Genomic DNA, 19,816 nt, shown 5'->3' on the forward strand with positions numbered 1-19,816 from the left:
GGTGAAGGAATGAAGGGTTTTCCCGCATTGAGGTTTTCGGTGTGAAGCCACCAACTGAGATCCTGTCTGCACCTGTCTGTGAGCAGAATAGGGTGAGAAAGTGGAAGACGTTGAAGAGACCACTGGGCGAAGAGTAGCCACTGAAGGAGCCTCATATATAACCTTGCCAGGGGAACTAACATAATAGTAGCAGCCATTGTTCCCAACAATTGGAGGACCAATCTTGCCTTTACTCTCCTCAGATGGAGCAAGGCGTAAATCTGTTGTTGTAAGACTCTGATTCTTTCCTGTGGTAGAAATGCCCACATGAGCACAGTGTCTAATTCGGCGCCTATAAAGGTGACACGCTACGAGGGTGACAAGGCAGATTTTTCCCAGCTCAAGGTGATGCGCAACTGTTGACATAGGTTGATAGTGGTGTCTCTGGTCTGAAGTAGCAGATGCCTGGTGGTGGCAGTAAGGAGCCAGTCATCCAGGTATGGAAACACTTGGAATCCCTGACGTCTCAAGTGAGCAGTTACCCCTGCCATGCATTTGGTAAACATCCTGGGGGCTGTGATGAGACCAAAGGGCAGATCTCGAAACTGAAAGTGACTGGCTCCCAGCCAGAAGCATAGGTGACTTCTGGATGCCCTGTCCATCTTTATGTGTTAGTAAGCATCCTTGAGGTCGATGGAGCACATCCACACTTCTTTTCCCAAAAATGGGAGAATAGATTGCAACGTGACCATTCGGAACTTGGACTTTTGCACATGGGTATTCAATCGGCTGAGATCCAAAATGGGTCTCAGGTCCCCTGTCCTTTTCGGCACCAAAAAGAATCTGTAGTAAGTCCCTAACCTGATCTGGTCTGAGGGGACATGTTGGATTGCTTCTTTTTCTAGCAACTTTGAAACTTCTGAAGCTGCGGAATCCCTTTGACTGGGTGGAACATCTGGGATTTTCTAGATTGGAGGGGGAGTTGACGAGAAGGGAATGATATATCCTCTGGAAATTATTCGTAGAACCCATTGGTCCTGGGTGATACCTTGCCAGGCCTCTGGGTATAGTGAGATGCGACCCCCGACTGGCTCCGGAAATGCACAGTTGGGCCTCCCATCAGGAGCAGCAGTAGGGAGAACCATGAAAGGAATCACGGTCTCCCAAGTTACAAGGGCCTCCTCTGCCCCTAGGGTGGCATCTACCTGAATAACCACCCCCTCCCCTGGAGGGGGACTCATGTTGTGCATCAGGAAAAAACCTCTGTGATTTCTTGAACCACATTTTCCCACCCCTCTGGGCCTTGGGATAAGGCCTACGGGGAAGGGAAAAATGGACTCCTATGGCAGATAGAATTTTTCCCTCTTGTTCGCACCTAGTGAGAGTGTCTTTCACCTTGGTTCCGAACAAAGAGGAACCATCAAACGGGGCATCAGTGAATGTAGACTTGAAGGCCTCTGCGAAATGACAAAGATGCATCCAGGCATGTCTCCTAAGAGTGGCTCCTGAACTTGCTGCCCTACTCACTCCCTCGGCTGCGTGAGAGATTAGACTCGTGGAGGAGTTCGCAATAGAATTGATGGTAGACATCTGAGCGTTGACTTTCTGAGCCACTGCCTCAGAAACGTTACCCTTTAGAGTATCACCAAGCTCCTTTAGGAGATATCTCTGGAGCCGTGTAAAGTGTGATAAGTAATTCAGTGACCGCAAAGTAAAGGCCACTGAAGAAAACATATGCTTCCCGTACCAGTCCATAGTCCTAGACTCCTTATTAGGGGGATGGACGGTGGAAGAAGTCTCAGCCAATTCCTTCTTGGTGGTCACTGCCACCACCATGGCATCCACAGGGATTCCCTTGGATAGAAATTCCTTATCAGAAGAGGCAGACAAAAATTTATTGGGTCTCCTGGGGACTGGTTCCACAGAGTCTGGGGTTTCCCACACCCTTCCACAAACCAGATCCAGAAGCTTATCGAAGGGTGGAGACACCCAGGAGGTGGAGGGCTGAGCACCAAAGGCCTTCAGGAACACTGACACCTCTTCAGAGGGGACTTTGGATGGCCAGTCACCTCTTTGCTTCAAAATCTCTAGGATGGCAGAGAAAGAAACATCCTCAGAGGATGACTTAGGGGATCCTCCGATTCCTCGAGGTCGGTGTCTGACGTGAGAGACTCATCTTGGGAATCTATGTGCTTCCTCTTGCACGGTCTCTTTCTGGGTGGCTCCTCAGGCAAAAACTCAGAGGGGCCCTCAGAAATATGGGGACCATTTGTGGGGGTACCCTAAGGCCTTGGGGCTCTGCTGTCAAGAGATAGAGGGCGATCAGAGACCTGCACCAGTGCTGTAGGGGACAGAGTGACCGAACCATATGATGCCGCTGATGACCTGGCCAGCACGCTCCGCATGGCCTCGAAAGCTGGTCCTCCCGGGTCCAAAGATCGAACAGCCATGGAAGACCTCAGATCAGAAGGGACCAGGTCTGAAGCCAAGATAGGAGTCAGGCTTCCCCGCACCAAAGTACCGAGAGGGAGACTAGGAGCCGAGAGGTGTCCCAAAGCCTCCCCCTCGGGTTCAACCTAGGAATCCTGAGTTCTGAATCCCATGGACGGCGCCAACAGGGTCGGAGCTGACTTCAGAACTGATAAGCCAGGAGGGGCTGTCAGAACTGACTTAGGGACATCAAATGGAGCCAAGCACTCTGGCTCCGAAAGCTGAGATGCGCTCGGAGGAAGTATCAATGTTGGTAGAGGGACCGGCTCCGGAGCCGACTGGGTCGGAGCCAAAAACAATTTAGCAAGTACCGGTGACTGAAGAAGTCTCTGCACCACTCTATTGACGTCCACATCTGATAAGGTCCTGGATGATTTAGAGAACAGGGAAGGAGATCGAGACCTCCTCTCTGAAGGAGACCTGCGAGGAAGAGATACCGGCCTAATGCTAGGTGACTGGCTCCGAACAGGCTCCAAGAAAATAGGAGCCGAAGCAGGTTCCATAGAAACTGACACTTCCTGCAGCCCCGAGGACAATGGAGCCGAGGATGTCATCAAAGATTTAGCTGTTTTCTCCAGCGGCTCTGAGGATACTGATGGAGCCGGGGATTGCTTTTTAGCCTTAGAAGACTTAGCATTTGATGGAGAAGACTTAAAGCTGGAAGCACTCTCCAAACCCTCCTCGAAGGTGGGTTTCAGAAGTCCCTTCAAAATCAATTTGTTCTTCCTTTCCTAAAGAACATGCAGGCTAAAAGCATGAAAAAAACTACACGATTCCTGGAGGTGAATCGCTCCCAGACAGTACACACAAACAGAGTGTCCATCAGTGATAGACATCTTATAACTGCACTTCGTGCATTTCATAAAGCCCGAGGGCTTATGCTCCTTAGTATCTTTAGACATAGTCACTATAAAACTGAGTCACTAACCCAACAACCAGACCAACGGTCAATCAGCCACAAGCGCGGGAACAGAACAAACAGACAGTACACCACAAAGACCTCTAACTTAAACAGTCCTAGAACACAAGGACAAGAGGGAGGACTAGTTCCTCTAATTTAAACGGTCTTAGCCCAAGGGAAGTTAAGTTAGCACACAAGGTAAGTGAGGGGACAGACTAGGTCCTCTAACTGAAACGGGCCTAGCCCGTTGGAAACAGCTAGTGGGATACTGCAAGAACACACTAAAATGAGAAAACAACTTTTCCACAAACACAGTTCAAAGATACACACATAAATAGCTATGAAAATAGTTTTTTTTTTTTTTTTGCAAAAAACTTCTCTGCTATAAAGAAGAAAACAGTACTTAGCCACAGCCAAGAGCGAGACCACGTCCGAGCTACACGAGCGGCAAATGAGATCAGGGGATAGAGAGCAGTGCAGCATGGTATACCATCTTAGCCCAGCCAATTGAAAGACTTTGAGCTAAAGTATGGCCGAGTCGGAGCCGACATTCGGCTCCAAACCCATGGGTAAGAATGTAGGCAAGATTGGACTATATAACATGTTGTGTTTTTGGCATCTTAGCTTTTTCTTTCTGTGGCATTTTATTTCAAAAGTTTTTAGCATATTGTAGAAAACCACTGATCTAACCAAGTTCCATTTAAAAAATGAGTTTAATAATCCATATTCAAAACATTCATTCTTATATGGATAAAGCTATTGTCTTGCCTGAGTTATTTTAGAGAAGTCATCAAACACTTTGATTGTATTATTATTTCATCTTATTCTTTTGCTTTTACTTCTGATGTTTATCAGCCATTCCTACATTGGTAAGAATTCATCAGGATTACAACTTGTCTAGTTATTTTCTTTCCTTCTGACTTTTTCAATTCTGTAAATTCTTTCAATTCTGCCATTAAGATCCTTTAGCAAATGTTCAACCAAAATGAGTTTTAAGAAAGCCAAAAGTTAATCATCACACACATCTTCAGGTATCTATAAGACTGTTATGTTCTACTTTCTAGATCTTGTCTCAGGATCACCTAGTCCATTATTCTGTGTAATAATGTATTTATACAGTTTGTGAGTTTTATTTGCTCTGACTTTAAGATGTTCTTTGAACAGTTCCATGCTTAATTGCCAAAGAAATAGCAAGGTCTAAAGAAGTAATTACTCCCATATACTCAAAATTGATCAGACCAATTATTGAATACAGTGCCACATTTGGGATATAGCATGGTAGATATATCAATTAGAAAGACAGCAAAAGTATCTAGCCAAACAAAAAAAAAAAATCACAGACCTAAAGTCCCAGAGCTACCAAGGAAGGCTGGAAGTTCTATTCCTTTATTCAGTGTCGTATAGACTTTTGAGGGGAACTCCCTGTCTTGCTCATCATAATATTGCAGACTCAGTTGTCCTGGACTTCCTGTATCGCCATAAATCCAATGGGTCCATGAACACTAGAACCAGGAAACTCTATTTTCACCAACAGATAAATAAAGCATAATGGCAGGACAAATGTATTAGCCAACACCCCCTTAACCTTTGGAATAAAAGTTCCCTACATGTTAAGCAGTGTGACTCACAATCCTCCTTTAAATATAACCCAGGTGACAGTTGGGTCTTTACAAATTTATTCCAGGACTAATTGATATGGTCCTCCTGGAAAAAGGAGGTGTAGCATGAGGGAGGGTACTAGCAAAGATCAAATGGTCTCAAGACTCACACATATTAGAGTATCTATAAATTTATGAATCTATACATTAAAATGTGTTACTCTTAAACAAAATTCTCAAATATTAGGCAACATGAGTAAAATGTAAGTATTGCTATAAGTGTCATTTCATCCCAATGTGATGTTTTTTGTTCTGATAGCTTGCATTATTTTCTTCAGAAACATCCCTTTCCTTGTGTTATTATTCTGACAGTTTTTTGTCTGTTTGTCTAGTCAAACTTATTTATTTTGCATGTGCATGATATACAAAATAAACACCATGAGAAAGAAAAATAACTCAACTCAAGTTCAAAACTGAATGGCAGGTGATGGGGAAATACTGTCAAATGATCCAGTGCTGAACATAGCCAGATAAACTGCAAATGATCCTTAACTTGAGGTGTCACTTTGTTAAATGCTAATAGAAAGCATCCTGTTTGCACACAGTCGCTATCTCTCAATCTCGATTTCTTTGAATTTAGTTTCATCACCTTGCATGTTCCAGTGAAACTTTTGACTGATCTGCAACTATATGATTATTATTTTGCATTTTTATACTGTTTACAGTATGTTCAAATAGTCTGAGTTTAGAGGCAAAGAATATTCAAAGAACTTTCAGAAGACCATGGAATATATATTATATACATATATTTATGTAACTCGTATTTTCTTAACCATGTCAAGACTGCATAACTTTCCTATGTCTTTTACAGTTCACTGAAAACATAAACTTTTGCATTCTGGGATATTAAAAGTCAAGTTTGTAATATACCTTCAATGTTCTGTAATGAAATCCAAAAAAAAAAAAAACTTTTGATGGGCTTCTTTTAACATTGTGCTATAGCTCTTATAGATGTCTTATGTTAACTTCATTAACCAGCTGTCAAAAATCTGAAGTTAGTCTGAAAGAAAAACATTTTTGCTTCATATCTGTCAAAAATCTGAAGTTAGTTTGAAAGAAAAATGTTTTTACTTGATATACCTATCATGCAACAGTGCATTTATACGAAGATAACAAGAGTTTCTTGGCTATCACTGTTATACTGCCATCAGGAAGAGTCAATCATTTAACACCTCTAACAACATTTATCTCTATTTTCAGTGGAATTTCAGTAGATCTGATAGACCCCTTTGCTACTGTTTCTTATTGAATTGGGTTGAACTTTGTACCCCTGATGCAACAGAGCTCTTTGAGCCCCAGTTCATTCCTACTTGGAGGTACTTATTTATGTACCTTAGCAAGCTGTTTTAATCTGAGCTTGTAATTGGTCATTGCTTGATCAGTGTCTTCCCTACTAAACAAATTTAAATAAACAAACTCTTCCTAGCCAGTGTCAGCAGCTGTCCTCAAATTGTTGACTATAGGGGCTTCTACAGCAGGTGAGCTGCTCCTGCTCTGAAATGCAGGCTTGAACTTAAGTCTTATTCCTTCCACATGCCCCATACTACCTGTATACTGTATGAGGAGAGGGGATGCAATGGACTATGTGATTGCCATAGTCACATACCTCTATGTATGACTTGATCAAACAATGCCCCTTTCTGGCAACATTTCCATGCAATCTCCATTCCCTAGGAAATTATGATACCTTAATATTCACAGAAGATACATTCCCAGTTCTCCCTTCAAGAGAGATACAACCAAACACAGACATTGTCATCTCTCCTTGCTAGCACCAACAGATATATGAGCTGTTATTCAAACTCAGGTTGCCTTGACCATACTTGAGGATCTCCCACCAAACTATTGCTGTCTATCTACCCTTATTACAGAGATGACCAACACGACTGGAACTACAATAAGAGATATAGGTCAAGATATAGGTCAAGTACAGAATGATAAAACAAAATAATGAATCAAGTAACATTTGTGGGCATCAAAAATATACCCAACACAGCACCTATAATATTTATAATAAAGTTTTTAATGAACTGTTCCTTTAATGGCCATCAAAACAGTAACATAAAAATTATTAAATTAAATTAATTAAATTAAAAATTAATTACTAGTGGATTAAATATTGTGCAGAATTTGGGAACATTCCCTTGTGGAAAGTGCTCTATATGCAAATATGTTGTGAATGAGGTGAATAAAATAAATGGTAAAATCTTCACTACAAAAGCTAAATATACATGTATGAGCAAGGGTGTTGTTTATGTTATATTTTGTGATTGCAATAAATATTATATTGGGGAAACAAAAAGAATGTTAGCAGATAGGATTAAAGAACATATTAGAGATGTTAAAAATAATAAAATTACTAGTCCCATTGCTGAACATTTTAATACTGTACATCATGGAAATATTGAAAATATAAAAGTGTCTATTTTGGAACATGTTCCATTATATTATAATGATGTAGATAGGCAAAAATATGTTAAGACAAAAGGAATGCATTCTGATTATGAAATTTGGGACTTTGCTGGAATGAATAGAGAATGCAACTGGCAATGTCTTGTTTAAGACTATGACTTTAAATACATTTAGTGTATGTAATTTGATTGTTTAATTATATAATTGATTAATTACTTGTTTTTTGTATATATTGCAAGTGTTTTATGAGTTTTACTGTTTTACTCTGTAAAGGCTGTTGGCCGAGAGAGAAAGGACTTGTTCAATAAATTTTATTGGAAGGTAGAGCTGGGACTCACTGTTGGTCTTTGTTGTTTATATATATATATTTCTTGCCTACTGTTGTTCAACTATGACAAGTGAGTCCATGTGCTCCTTTCCTAGAATATTTAGAGAGACTGGTATGGAAATATTTAATCGGAATGGAGAAAATACTAACCGCTCCAGTAATTTGCCTAATGACACTGGTACATCAACTGTAAAGAATGCAGCACCAGAAGCCATAGGAGATTCAGGCTTTGGCATCATAAAGAAATGGGAAAATTCAAGGAAAAGAACGACTGCAAATCCTTTTGCTATGGTAGGCAAAAAGAATACTATCTCTGATAATCCAGATGTACAGGACTTGTGTTCTAAACTTGAAAGATTGATTTTTAAAGAAACATCTACTTTCTACAATATTGGTAGCCTTGAAAGATATATTGAACTTGATATAACACCTAGAGGGTTGAGGTCTATTAAGAATCCATCTACACCATTTGACCTTACCAATGAAGTAGAAATTAAATTCCATGAGCGATGGATAGCAGCTGCACATCGGTGTAGTTTAGAATGGGTATCAATTCTGATCGAAAGAGACAACATGAAAAAAGACAAACTTGTAGTGGAAACTAAACAAGTTTGTGAACAAATATTACATCAATTCTACACTGGAGAATTTTCTTTCAGGTATCAATACTAAATTAAGCAGCTATGAAAAGATCTAGTAGAAAGAAAAAATCTAAATTAACAAGAGATATTGAAACACAAGAGGGCTTCGTGTTTCCTAGCTTTCAGAGAAATAGGAGAAAGAGTGTCTCCTTTCAGCCTCAGAAAAACATGCCAGTAAGAACTTCCTGTCTGGGGAAGAAGATGATAGAGAAAACTTTCCTGAATTACCAGGTGCAGCAAACCCAGAAGCACTCCACAAAACTTATTCAGAATCGAATGGATATTATGCCAATACCAGGAAAAGGGGTTGGAACAACACAGAACGCCAGAGAGACTCGGGTGATGGACAACACAAGAAAGGTAGATGGACATAATTTACATAGTAATTATGTTGTTAACTTGTCGAGTTACAAACTAGACAAGATAGAACTATCTGTTCTAGAGAAGGGGTTAAAATTTGTACCCACTTGTATACCTAAAAAATATGAGGTTAAAACTGAATTATTTCAGCTATGTAAAATGCATTTAAAGGAACATTTCTTTAGATTAAATAAAACGACTGATTCTGATGTTAACTATGATACTTTATTTTCACCAGATAGTGAAATGGAAAGTGAAGAAAGTTTTACTCATGTGTATCAGGTAGTGAAGAGGAAAATAATGCTTATGATTTATTAAGCACATGCTTAAAGATAACAACTATTTTCTACCTCCATGTAAAAACTCTAACATATTACGATTTGAATTATTGTTAAATACAATGTTGGAAAAGGAAATAGAAGATTTTGTGAATAAAAGCATGTTTATAACCTGACAAAATTGGAATGGGAAAAACTGCAACAATTGAGTAGAAACCATAATATAGTTTTTAAACAAGCAGATAAAGGGGGAAAACTTGTGATACTAAATTCTTGTGACTATTATGGTATGTGCATGCAACATTTAGATAACAACACTGTATATTGCAAAACCAATATTAGTCATTTACGGAAGGCAGAAAAGGATTTTGAGATTCTACTACAGAAAGGTGTGAGATTACACTATCTGACTCAAATGGATATAAACCGAAAAATAAATATTAAGAACAAAAAAATTGCAAAATTCTTTTGCCTACCCAAAATTCATAAAGACCTAAACCGACCACCTTTGCTGCCCATTGTGTCAGCTTTTGGCTATTTCACTTATAATCTTTGTATCATGTTACATGAAATACTGATAAAGAAAGTTTTGCTGTTACCTTCCTATATACAAGATTCATATGATTTTTTAGGGAAGATAAAAGATATCCACTGGTGTGAAAATATGTACTTTATTACGGTGGATGTAGTGAGTCTCTACACCAATATCTCACATATTTTGGGTTTAGAAGCTATAAAATTCTTTTTGAATGATAGCCCTAAAACATATTATATTTTGGAACTGGTGGAATTTTGTTTAATGAATAATTTTTTTGAATTTAATGGCACCCTTTATAGACAAGTTACAGGTACTGCCATGGGGCGGTTGAAAATGAACATCTTTATAGGTTGCCCTTTTTCAAAAAGAATGTTCTAAAGTATTTTAGATTTATTGATGACCTAATTTTCATCTGTCATGGTGACCGGGATGCATCAGATAATTTCATTGATGAATTAAATAGTAACAGATTTGGCATAAAATTTAGTGATATACAGCAGGGAAATCAGGTTAATTTTTTAGATATCTCGCTTAAGGGTAATAATGGCTTTCCCATATATACCAGCATTCATAGAAAATTTGATGAAATAAGCTGGAAAATGTGGGGAGATAGTTGTCACCCCCCCATACACTGTCAGCTATCCCCTATGGTGAATTTCTCAGAATAAAAAGACTTAATTCTGATATTAATATGATAGTGAGGCTTATAAAGTGGCCAAGATATTTAAAGTTAGAGGATATAACCCAGATAATGTAGAAAATAGCTTATATAGAGCCTTTAAACATAGTAAAGGCACTATTAGACAGAATAACTATGAAGGCAGTAACAAATATAACACTGACCAGGAGAGAATGTTTTTTGTTACAAAGTACACTAATTTTTCTACAATTAGTAACAAAATGATCATGGAATATTGGAACTTCATTAAGAAAGATGTAGCATCATTAAAAAATATAAAATTAATGACATCATACAAAAAAGGGAAAAGCATACAGGATTTTTTGGCACACAGCATTTATAAAAAGCCCTGTACTAGTGGATTAAATATTGTGCAGAATTTGGGAACATTCCCTTGTGGAAAGTGCTCTATATGCAAATATGTTGTGAATGAGGTGAATAAAATAAATGGTAAAATCTTCACTACAAAAGCTAAATATACATGTATGAGCAAGGGTGTTGTTTATGTTATATTTTGTGATTGCAATAAATATTATATTGAAACAAAAGAATGTTAGCAGATAGGATTAAAGAACATATTAGAGATGTTAAAAATAATAAAATTACTAGTCCCATTGCTGAACATTTTAATTCTGTACATCATGGAAATATTGAAAATATAAAAGTGTCTATTTTGGAACATGTTCCATTATATTATAATGATGTAGATAGGCAAAAAAATATGTTAAGACAAAAGGAATGCATTCTGATTATGAAATTTGGGACTTTGCAACCGTATGGAATGAATAGAGAATGCAACTGGCAATGTCTTGTTTAAGACTATGACTTTAAATACATTTAGTGTATGTAATTTGATTGTTTAATTATATAATTGATTAATTACTTGTTTTTTGTATATATTGCAAGTGTTTTATGAGTTTTACTGTTTTACTCTGTAAAGGCTGTTAGAGAAAGGACTTGTTCAAGGAAATAAATTTTTATTGGAAGGTAGAGCTGGGACTCACTGTTGGTCTTTGTTGTTTATATATATAAAAATTATTGTTTTAGATGGCCATTAAGGGACATTTTCATATGTATTTATAAAATGTATTAAGTCCACATACATTGGTAAACAGCAAGTAGTTAATAAATAATATAATTCAAGATTGCAGGAACAACATAATTATCCAGTGAACATAGACATAATGTAAGATCACAGGCTTAACTTTGAAGTTTAGGACATATTGACCATCAAAAAGCTTGAATGCCCATGTTGACATTTTTACTTCCAAATTATAGTTCAAGACTATTTTCACAGGAAGCTAATTACTGACTTATTTTGGGTGCACAGGAAAGTTTATCTCATAATCTTGAAAGTCAATGTGTACTAAATATGTCACTTTTTCTATTTTTTATATTGATTATTTTAAGCAAGAAACATCTTTATTAAATTATCAGGTATGACATAGGCAATCATACATTTATATAAGTGAGAACAAACCATATTTACATAATTTTAGTTGTAAACATTATATATGACACACTATACTGACATAATTGTAGTTGCAAATGTACATCACTTATTATCTATCCAGTCATTGTTAGTCAGACATTACATAGCGCATTCAAATCCTCCCTTCTTTAAAACATAATTTCTCCTTTGCATGTACTGTTCCCACAATTCCCATTTTTTCTTATGCAATTTGCTCCTACCGTTTTCTAAAGATCCCAATTCCAGTTGTTTTATCTTTGTTACTATCTTCGCCACTTCTAGTAAAGTTGGTTGAGATGTTGATTTCCATTTTCTAGTAACTGCTTTTTAGCAGCCACCATAATTAGATCAGCAAGGTCTTACTATGCCGAGGCAATTCAAATTCTGTATCATATCTCAAAAAAATTATTTCCTTAGTTATACCAATTTGCTTACCCAGTGTCTCTGACAGAGTAGTCTGCAGGGAATCTTTAAGTCTGCCAACTCTTTACACTCCCAGAAAATATAATCCCAGTTACCCCTTTCTTCCACATCACATCTCCAACATTTGCTGTCTACCTGAGGAAGAATTCTTTGGAGTCAACTTGGGGCATAAACATAACTATGTAAACACTTCCAAGCAAAGATTCTAAATCTTCTAGACTTTTGTGCATATTTGGGAGGCATACATATGCCCCACACACACACATTGTTTCTTTGTGAATTGCTTATCCAGCCTCTCTTCCCAATCCTTTCTAAACTCCTCTGATTTATTCTTATAGTTATCATGCAATAATTTGTATGCTCTACTAATTATTCTATTTTTAACAGCAGCTTCTGTTCTAGATTCTGCTAAAAAGTCTACCAGTACTGGTCTTTCACTTAGGATCCCCCTATTCTTATCTCTTTGCCTATACTCTGATATCAATCCTTGATAGGAAAGGTACTCTCCGTCCTGCAGTCAAAATAAATTATTGGCCTCTTCCCATTCTATTACCTTTCCCTCTCTAATTATTTGCTCATAATACCATGGTTATTTTACCAGTTTTCTCCAATAAATTACACCCCCCATCTATTGTCTGTATCCCTAATTGCAGTCGTAGAATCTCCTTTCTTCATTCCCATGTTGGCTAGTTCTTAGACTACTTTCCGCTACTTTATGAATATAATATTCTGCATGGTTATTGATATTCTCCTTAAGGATCTACATCCAAAATTCCAGTCTCTCATTGTTCCTTGAGCTTCCCCTCTGTTTCACCATCATCCCATTCCACTTGAATTATAGGTTTCTGCTTGTGCTATGTATAGTATGTTAACTATGTAGCTCTGAAATACCCATTCAAATCAGGTAATCCCAAACCACATTGTTCAATTGGAAGAATCAACTTATCCCACTTGACTCTTGTTGTCTTCCCCTCCCAGATAAAATCCTTCAACTCTTCATTAATTGTTAGCCCAAGTTCTCCTCTGGTTGATAAAAATATGCCTGACCTGTGTATAAAACTAAAAGCATTTTAATTGCTTGCATCCTGCTATCCATAGCCATATAAAACAGCTTCCAGTTTCTCAATGTTTGTATTATCTATTGTTTAGTCTCTTCCTACATATCCTAAGCTGCCACATCAGAATTCTTCTTAAACAATACTCCTAAGCATTTCATTTTATCATGTCCCCATAAATATGGATATTGCTGAACCAGTTCGTGTGTGGGTACATAATTTACAGCTATTGCCTTTGTTTAAGCTTCATTCATTTTGTATCCCAAAAAGATATGAAACTGCCTCAAAATGTTCCACAACAATGAAATGTCCTTTTCTGGTTTTATCAGGTATAAAATAATACCATCTGCAAACAGAGCTAGCTTTTCTTGACTATCATATCGATTATTTCCTCAAATTTCTGAATCTCCTATTGTCTTTGCCAATGGTTCTAAATAGAGTGGAAATAATAAAATGGAAAGAGGTCATCCCTGCCTGGCTCCTCTGCTTAATAAATTATCAGAGAGGAGTAGTATTTTATTACATTCAGCTTCTCTATGGATCATCAATGTTATGTTAATGTTGTCAAATGCTTGCCTCCCCTCCATAAAACTACATTGATCAATGTCTATCAATTTTGACATTGCCTTTTCCATTCTTTTAGCCGTTATAGACATAAACACTTTATAATCATAGTTTAGGGTTGAAATGGGCCTATATGAAGCTGGATCTGATGGGTATTCCTCTTTAGGTATTAGAGCCACCACCTCTTTCTTCCAGGATGTTGGTGCTTCTCCTCCACTTAAAATACATTTAAACAAAACCTTCAAGATCTTTATTAGTTTTTTCCCGCCTAGCTTCCAAACTTCAGTAAGAATGCCATTTACTCCTGGGGACTTTCCTGTTGATTGTTTATACATCACCATTTTTATCTCATCTCCTCCTATCCTAACTATTAGTAATTCAGCCTCATCTACCTCTAACCTTGGATTTTGTTCATTCTTCCCTGAACATTTCTATTGGCACCTTTTCTTGATCTCCATATTTCTCTGCTTTATACAGACTTTCATAAACTTTCCAAAATATTTCTAGTCCCTCTACAGGCTCTCTTGTTATCTTCCTTGTCTTCCTTGTATAGGCTTGCTAAGCTTGGTGACAGCCCTTTCTACTTTCTGTTACCTGAGTCATTGCATTAAAAGTTTTTGTACTCTGGTGTTATTATCAAAAAGCAGTTGAATAACAGCAGTCTTTCTAAACTTATGCATATCATTGAGGTAATCCTTTATTTTCTGCTTAGTATTCTGCAATTGTTTTTCTTTTTGTTCTTTGAGATTCCCCCATTCTGCAATATATTAACATTTGTCAGTCCCTCTAAATAATTATTGTTACTTCCTAACCATATCTCACTTTCTTTTATTTCCAGTCTATTTTTAAACTCTGCTTCAATTTTATTCCACTCCCTAGCTATATTTCAGAAGTAATTTCTGTCTTCTCTAATAACTCTAAAATAATTTCCACTACCCATTCCTTAAATTCCTCTCTTTTCAACAGATAGGTGGGAAAGCACTCAGTGTCTCATTTTTATTTCATTACCCTGCATTTTTATTTTACTTATTATTGATGTGTGATCTGAAATAGTTATTAGATATATATCAAAACTTTCAATTAGATGCACATGTGCCTGTGAAATGTAAGTTCTGTCTAGCCTAGCCCAGTTTTTGTATCTTGAGATCACATGACTTTTTATCACATGCTGCCATCTCACCTCCCTCAGAATGCCTCTTTTACATTAGCGGTAAGCTGGGGGGACAGCCTATTGTGGTGACTCTACGGACGATGTTGAATCACTATGGTAGGACTGTCTCTGAATCAGAAAAGGTGATAAATCCTATTTACCACTGGCAGTAACCTTTCTGAAGCCTAGATTAGACTTGACAAGAAAAAATACAAAGTCATTCATTAGGCAAGGAAACACATTTCAAAATTGCTTTCATTTTTGGAGCCATCTAGCCATTTGAGAAAACATTCTCATCAATGGGACCCATCCACATCAGTGGGTGGGTGGCCTAATGGTTAAGGTCATCACCACATTCACACAAACTACAAGATTTGATTCTGACCTCAGGTTATTTGTTGGGATTAAAACAACAGGCAGTTAGCCTAGTACTCACCTATGAACATAAAAAACAAAACATACAATAGACTCATTGATGAAATATAAGTACTGATCTGCAATGTTCTTATACAACCCTATAGTACCAGGACTGAAGAAGTTATCACACTTTATCCATTGCCAGATGGCACACATAGCTAAAGACTAAGTTTAAAACTAAGTAGGCTAAACTAATCTCCTAGGATTTTTTGCTATAATAGTTATTTAGACTGTTTGAGTGAAGCAGGATGTTCCAAGTTTTCTGTTTCTTTTTGGTAATGTATACTGCTGGTTTCTGTAATTGTAAACAAGAGTAAAACATTTGTCTATTACATTGAAGTCATAAGTCATTTTTTGTGGAATGATGGAAACACTGGGGTGTCACCAGGGTATTTTATAATAGCCTGATGGAGCCTGTGCCCCCCCATTGATACTGAAAGGCTGGCCACTACTGGTGTACAACATGGCACATATAGAGACTATCTGAGCTGTTTTCTTGGGTGTGTACTGAGCATTCCAAAAACATACCAGATCATGGTCCTCTTCTGATTCAGCCTCTGATTATACTGATCATCTGTTGTTGTACCTGGGCTGTGTACAGGCTTATTAGCCATAGTTGTAGTGCTCACCTCAGTGACCTGTTGTAGTAAATTCTATTCTGTTTGACATCTACTTGTTAGTGTTCAATAAAGATGACCCCGGTATTATTTTAACTATTATTTTCATCTTTTTAGTAATGTACCCAACAGGTGGACTTAGAAATCTGTCCATCTTCAAACACACACACACACACACACATATATATATATATATATATATATATATATATATATATATATATATATATATATTTATATATGTATATCAGAATCTTGAAACAACAAAGTTTGGTTGGTGTACTGCATTCTGTTCACCTGGGCAGGGTTACAGCCCTTAATGCAACTCCTGATGGCTGTCTGCATTTAAGCACCTCCCAGGGTAGCTGACAGACTAAAACATTACCACCAATGATATAACCATTCAGTGGCTTAGAACATAGTAATATAGCCTCTGCCAATCATAAATACAATGAGAAAAACAATATAACCAATCATATTGCAAGGTTACTAGCCAAAATACAGCCTTTCAGGGTTTACTTAATATAGATTTGTAGCCAACCGTGTTTCAGAATTAAAAAACATATAGTATAATGGCCAAACTAATCAGAAAATGCAAACTAAAATAATACAGTTAATAACAGTTGCATATCAGTTGGCCTTTGGTTTCTCCTCACAATAAACACTCCCTTCTAACATGCTTCCACACTATTCAAGAAATATATAAAATTAATACTGAAGATTAAAACTCAGCTTAGCCTAAAATCAAACCAAGGCCTCTTACATGAAAGGTAAAAATTCTACCACTAGGGGTTCCTATTACGTGATCCTATTACGTGATCGAAGTTTTCAAACTTCGAATACGGCAATATTGAACTTGTCTGTTTGAAGTTTCAAAACTTCGAACACGAAAAAAAAATAAAAAACAACATGCAACAATAAACTAACTGTTGCAAGCAGGGGGCAAGCCCCCCTGCACCCCCTACACCCCCGCTCTTTAAATATACCAACTCTGACATTGCACTACAGTGCAGAACTGCACTGTAGTGTGATCTCGGAGTTGGTATATTTAAAGAGCTGGGGGGTGTTGTGGGGGCACAGCCCCCCTGCTTGCAAGGGTTCGTTTTACTTGTTTTTTTTTTGACATGTTCGAAATCCTGCAAGTTTGACTATATGGTTTTGACCATATAGGGTTCGAACTTGTTGAAGTTCGATCACGTAATAGGAACCCTACCACTAGACTACTCCTACATTGCTGCATTTCAATTCTGTAACATCCTGGCTTTTAAAAATTGTTTCACAGGGACTTTAGCATTCAAACACTTACCCTTATCTGCTCTAAGGTTAGGCCAGTATTGTCAGTATCTTTGGCATAACATAGCATACTCTTACTGTTTCTTTTATTTTTAATACCTAAACTCAGGTTTTCTCTCTGATCACATTCTTAAGTGTTGGACAAGTAATTAATATTGACCAGTGCTTCTTAATAATTCCAGTGATGGTATGTACATTACTCGTATAAAAAAGGGGATCTTAACACTGTCATTCAAATTTTGCTTCCTACTAATGCTATTTTCATCCCATTCTCATAAAGAAAAATAAGGCTTTGCTCTATCCATATGTAAAAATGAAATCTGACTCATATTAGCATTAATTTCAGAACTTCTATAACCCCCTCTTTTCCAAATTTCTACTTAAATTTTGAATCTCATCATTACATTTATCATCACAGGCATTCAGCCTAGAGACTCTCATCCCCTGCCATTTAATTATGTTCTGAAACATACTCCCATGGTGCATACTCCATCTATGCAAATAAGTGTTCTTATGACAGGGCTTCTTATAAATTCCAGTAGTTATATACCTATCATCTAATCAAGTAATCAGAGTATCCAAAAAACTAACTTCATGGGGAGTTAATGAAAACTTCAAAATAAGGTTGATCCATCTATAAACTCATGAAAGCTTTTCAGATCATTCTCATTACCTCCACATTTAAAAAAGACATTATCGACAAAATGTTGGAAAAATAAAATGCAACCAGCAAAATCATGACCATTCAGGATAAATTCCTCCTCCTACTCTGCCATTACCATATTGGAGTAACTATTGGCATTTGGAGTACCCATAGCCATGCCATAATTATGTGAGTAATATCTGCTATCAAATACAAGCACATTGTTTTCAAGTATGATCTCCATGAATAAACACAGTAGGATGAGATCAGACAGGAGTCCCCGTGGACTATGATGTTTGCAGATAACATTGTGATCTGTAGTGAGAATAGGGAACAGGTGGAGGAGACCCTGGAGAGGTGGAGATATGCTCTAGAGAGAAGAGGAATGAAGGTCAGCAGGACTAAGACAGAATATATGTGTGTGAATGAGAGGGAGGATAGAGGAATGGTTAGGATGCAGGGAGAAGAGGTAGCAAAGGTGAATGAGTTTAAGTACTTGGGATCAACAGTTCAGAGTAATGGTGAGTGTGGAAGAGAGGTGAAGAAGAGAGTACAGGCAGGATGGAGTGGGTGGAGAAGAGTGTCAGGAGTGATTTGTGACAGAGTACCAGTAAGAGTGAAAGGGAAGGTCTACAAGAGGGTAGTGAGACCAACTATGTTATATGGGTTGGAGACAGTGGCATTGACAAAAAGGCAGGCGTCAGAGCTTGATGTGGTAGAGTTGAAAATGTTAAGATTTGCACTGGGTGTGATGAGGATGGACAGGATTAGGAATAAGTATATTAGAGGGTCAGCCCAGGTTGGAAGGTTTGGAGACAAAGCCAGAGAGGCAATATTAAGTTCGTTTGGACATGTGCTGAGGAGGTATGCAGAGTATATTGGGGAAAAGATGCTAAGGATGAAGCTGCCAGGTAACAGGAAAAGAAGAGGCCTAAGGTAAGGTTTATGGATGTGGTGAGAGAGGACATGCAGGTGGTTGGTGTGACAGAGCAAGATGCAGAGGACAGGAAGAAATGGAAACAGTTGATCTGCTGTGGCGACCCCTAATGGGAGCAGCCAAAAGAAGAAGAAGATCAATAAATCTTTCATCATACACACTACACTTTGTTAGAAAACACTGATAGCCTCAATGCCATGCTGGTTTGGTATTTTACTGAATAAGGATTGTGTATCCAATGTAACCAACAAAAATGGCAAGTCTGTGGGATAATGAACTGTAAAGTCAAAAAGGTTGTGTAAAAATTGTTACAGTCTTTCAGTATATACCCATTCTAATCCAAAATTGGACATAGATGTTTTTCAACAAGTATAGAAACAGGTTCAGTATACCAATTCCTGCTAGCCACTAAGGGGAGGAAGGGAGGACTGTGTGCATTCTTATGAATTTTCAGTAACCCTTGAATGGAGGGCACCAGCGGTTCATCTACCTTTACAAAGTTAAGCCAATCAAGAGTGATCATCCTATTCAGAAAACAATTATTCAAAGTATATATTCCAACAAATATGAATTTCAAATAGTCCACAGCAAATAGGTAAAAACAAATTAAATTTTAATGCCAAGTTGAACAGTAGATAAGCGCTTTCACTGTACGCTTGCTTTTACCTATTTGCTGTGAAAGTACACTTATGTACTGTAAAATGTAAAAAGAGGCATTATTATTATACATAAGCTTTAAAGACACACCTCTTAAACACATTTTAAGTCAATTATTTTATCTGTCAATTCTGCTCTTTGTACAGGAATAAAGGACAACCCTTTCTCCAGCACAGATATTTCATCAGTTCATAGAACTTTAAATGGCTAAAATTGAAAATCTTGAGTTCCTCAAAAGAATCCACATCAGTAAAACAAAAATTACCATTGGTGTCAAACTTATAACCAGTCTTTTTCACTTGTTGTTGAAGATCTTCCTTCTCTT

Source organism: Protopterus annectens, chromosome 3.part0, assembly GCF_019279795.1.
Source record: "Protopterus annectens isolate FY-2018-M chromosome 3.part0, PAN1.0, whole genome shotgun sequence".
In the NCBI taxonomy this organism is placed as follows: Eukaryota; Metazoa; Chordata; order Ceratodontiformes; family Protopteridae; genus Protopterus; species Protopterus annectens.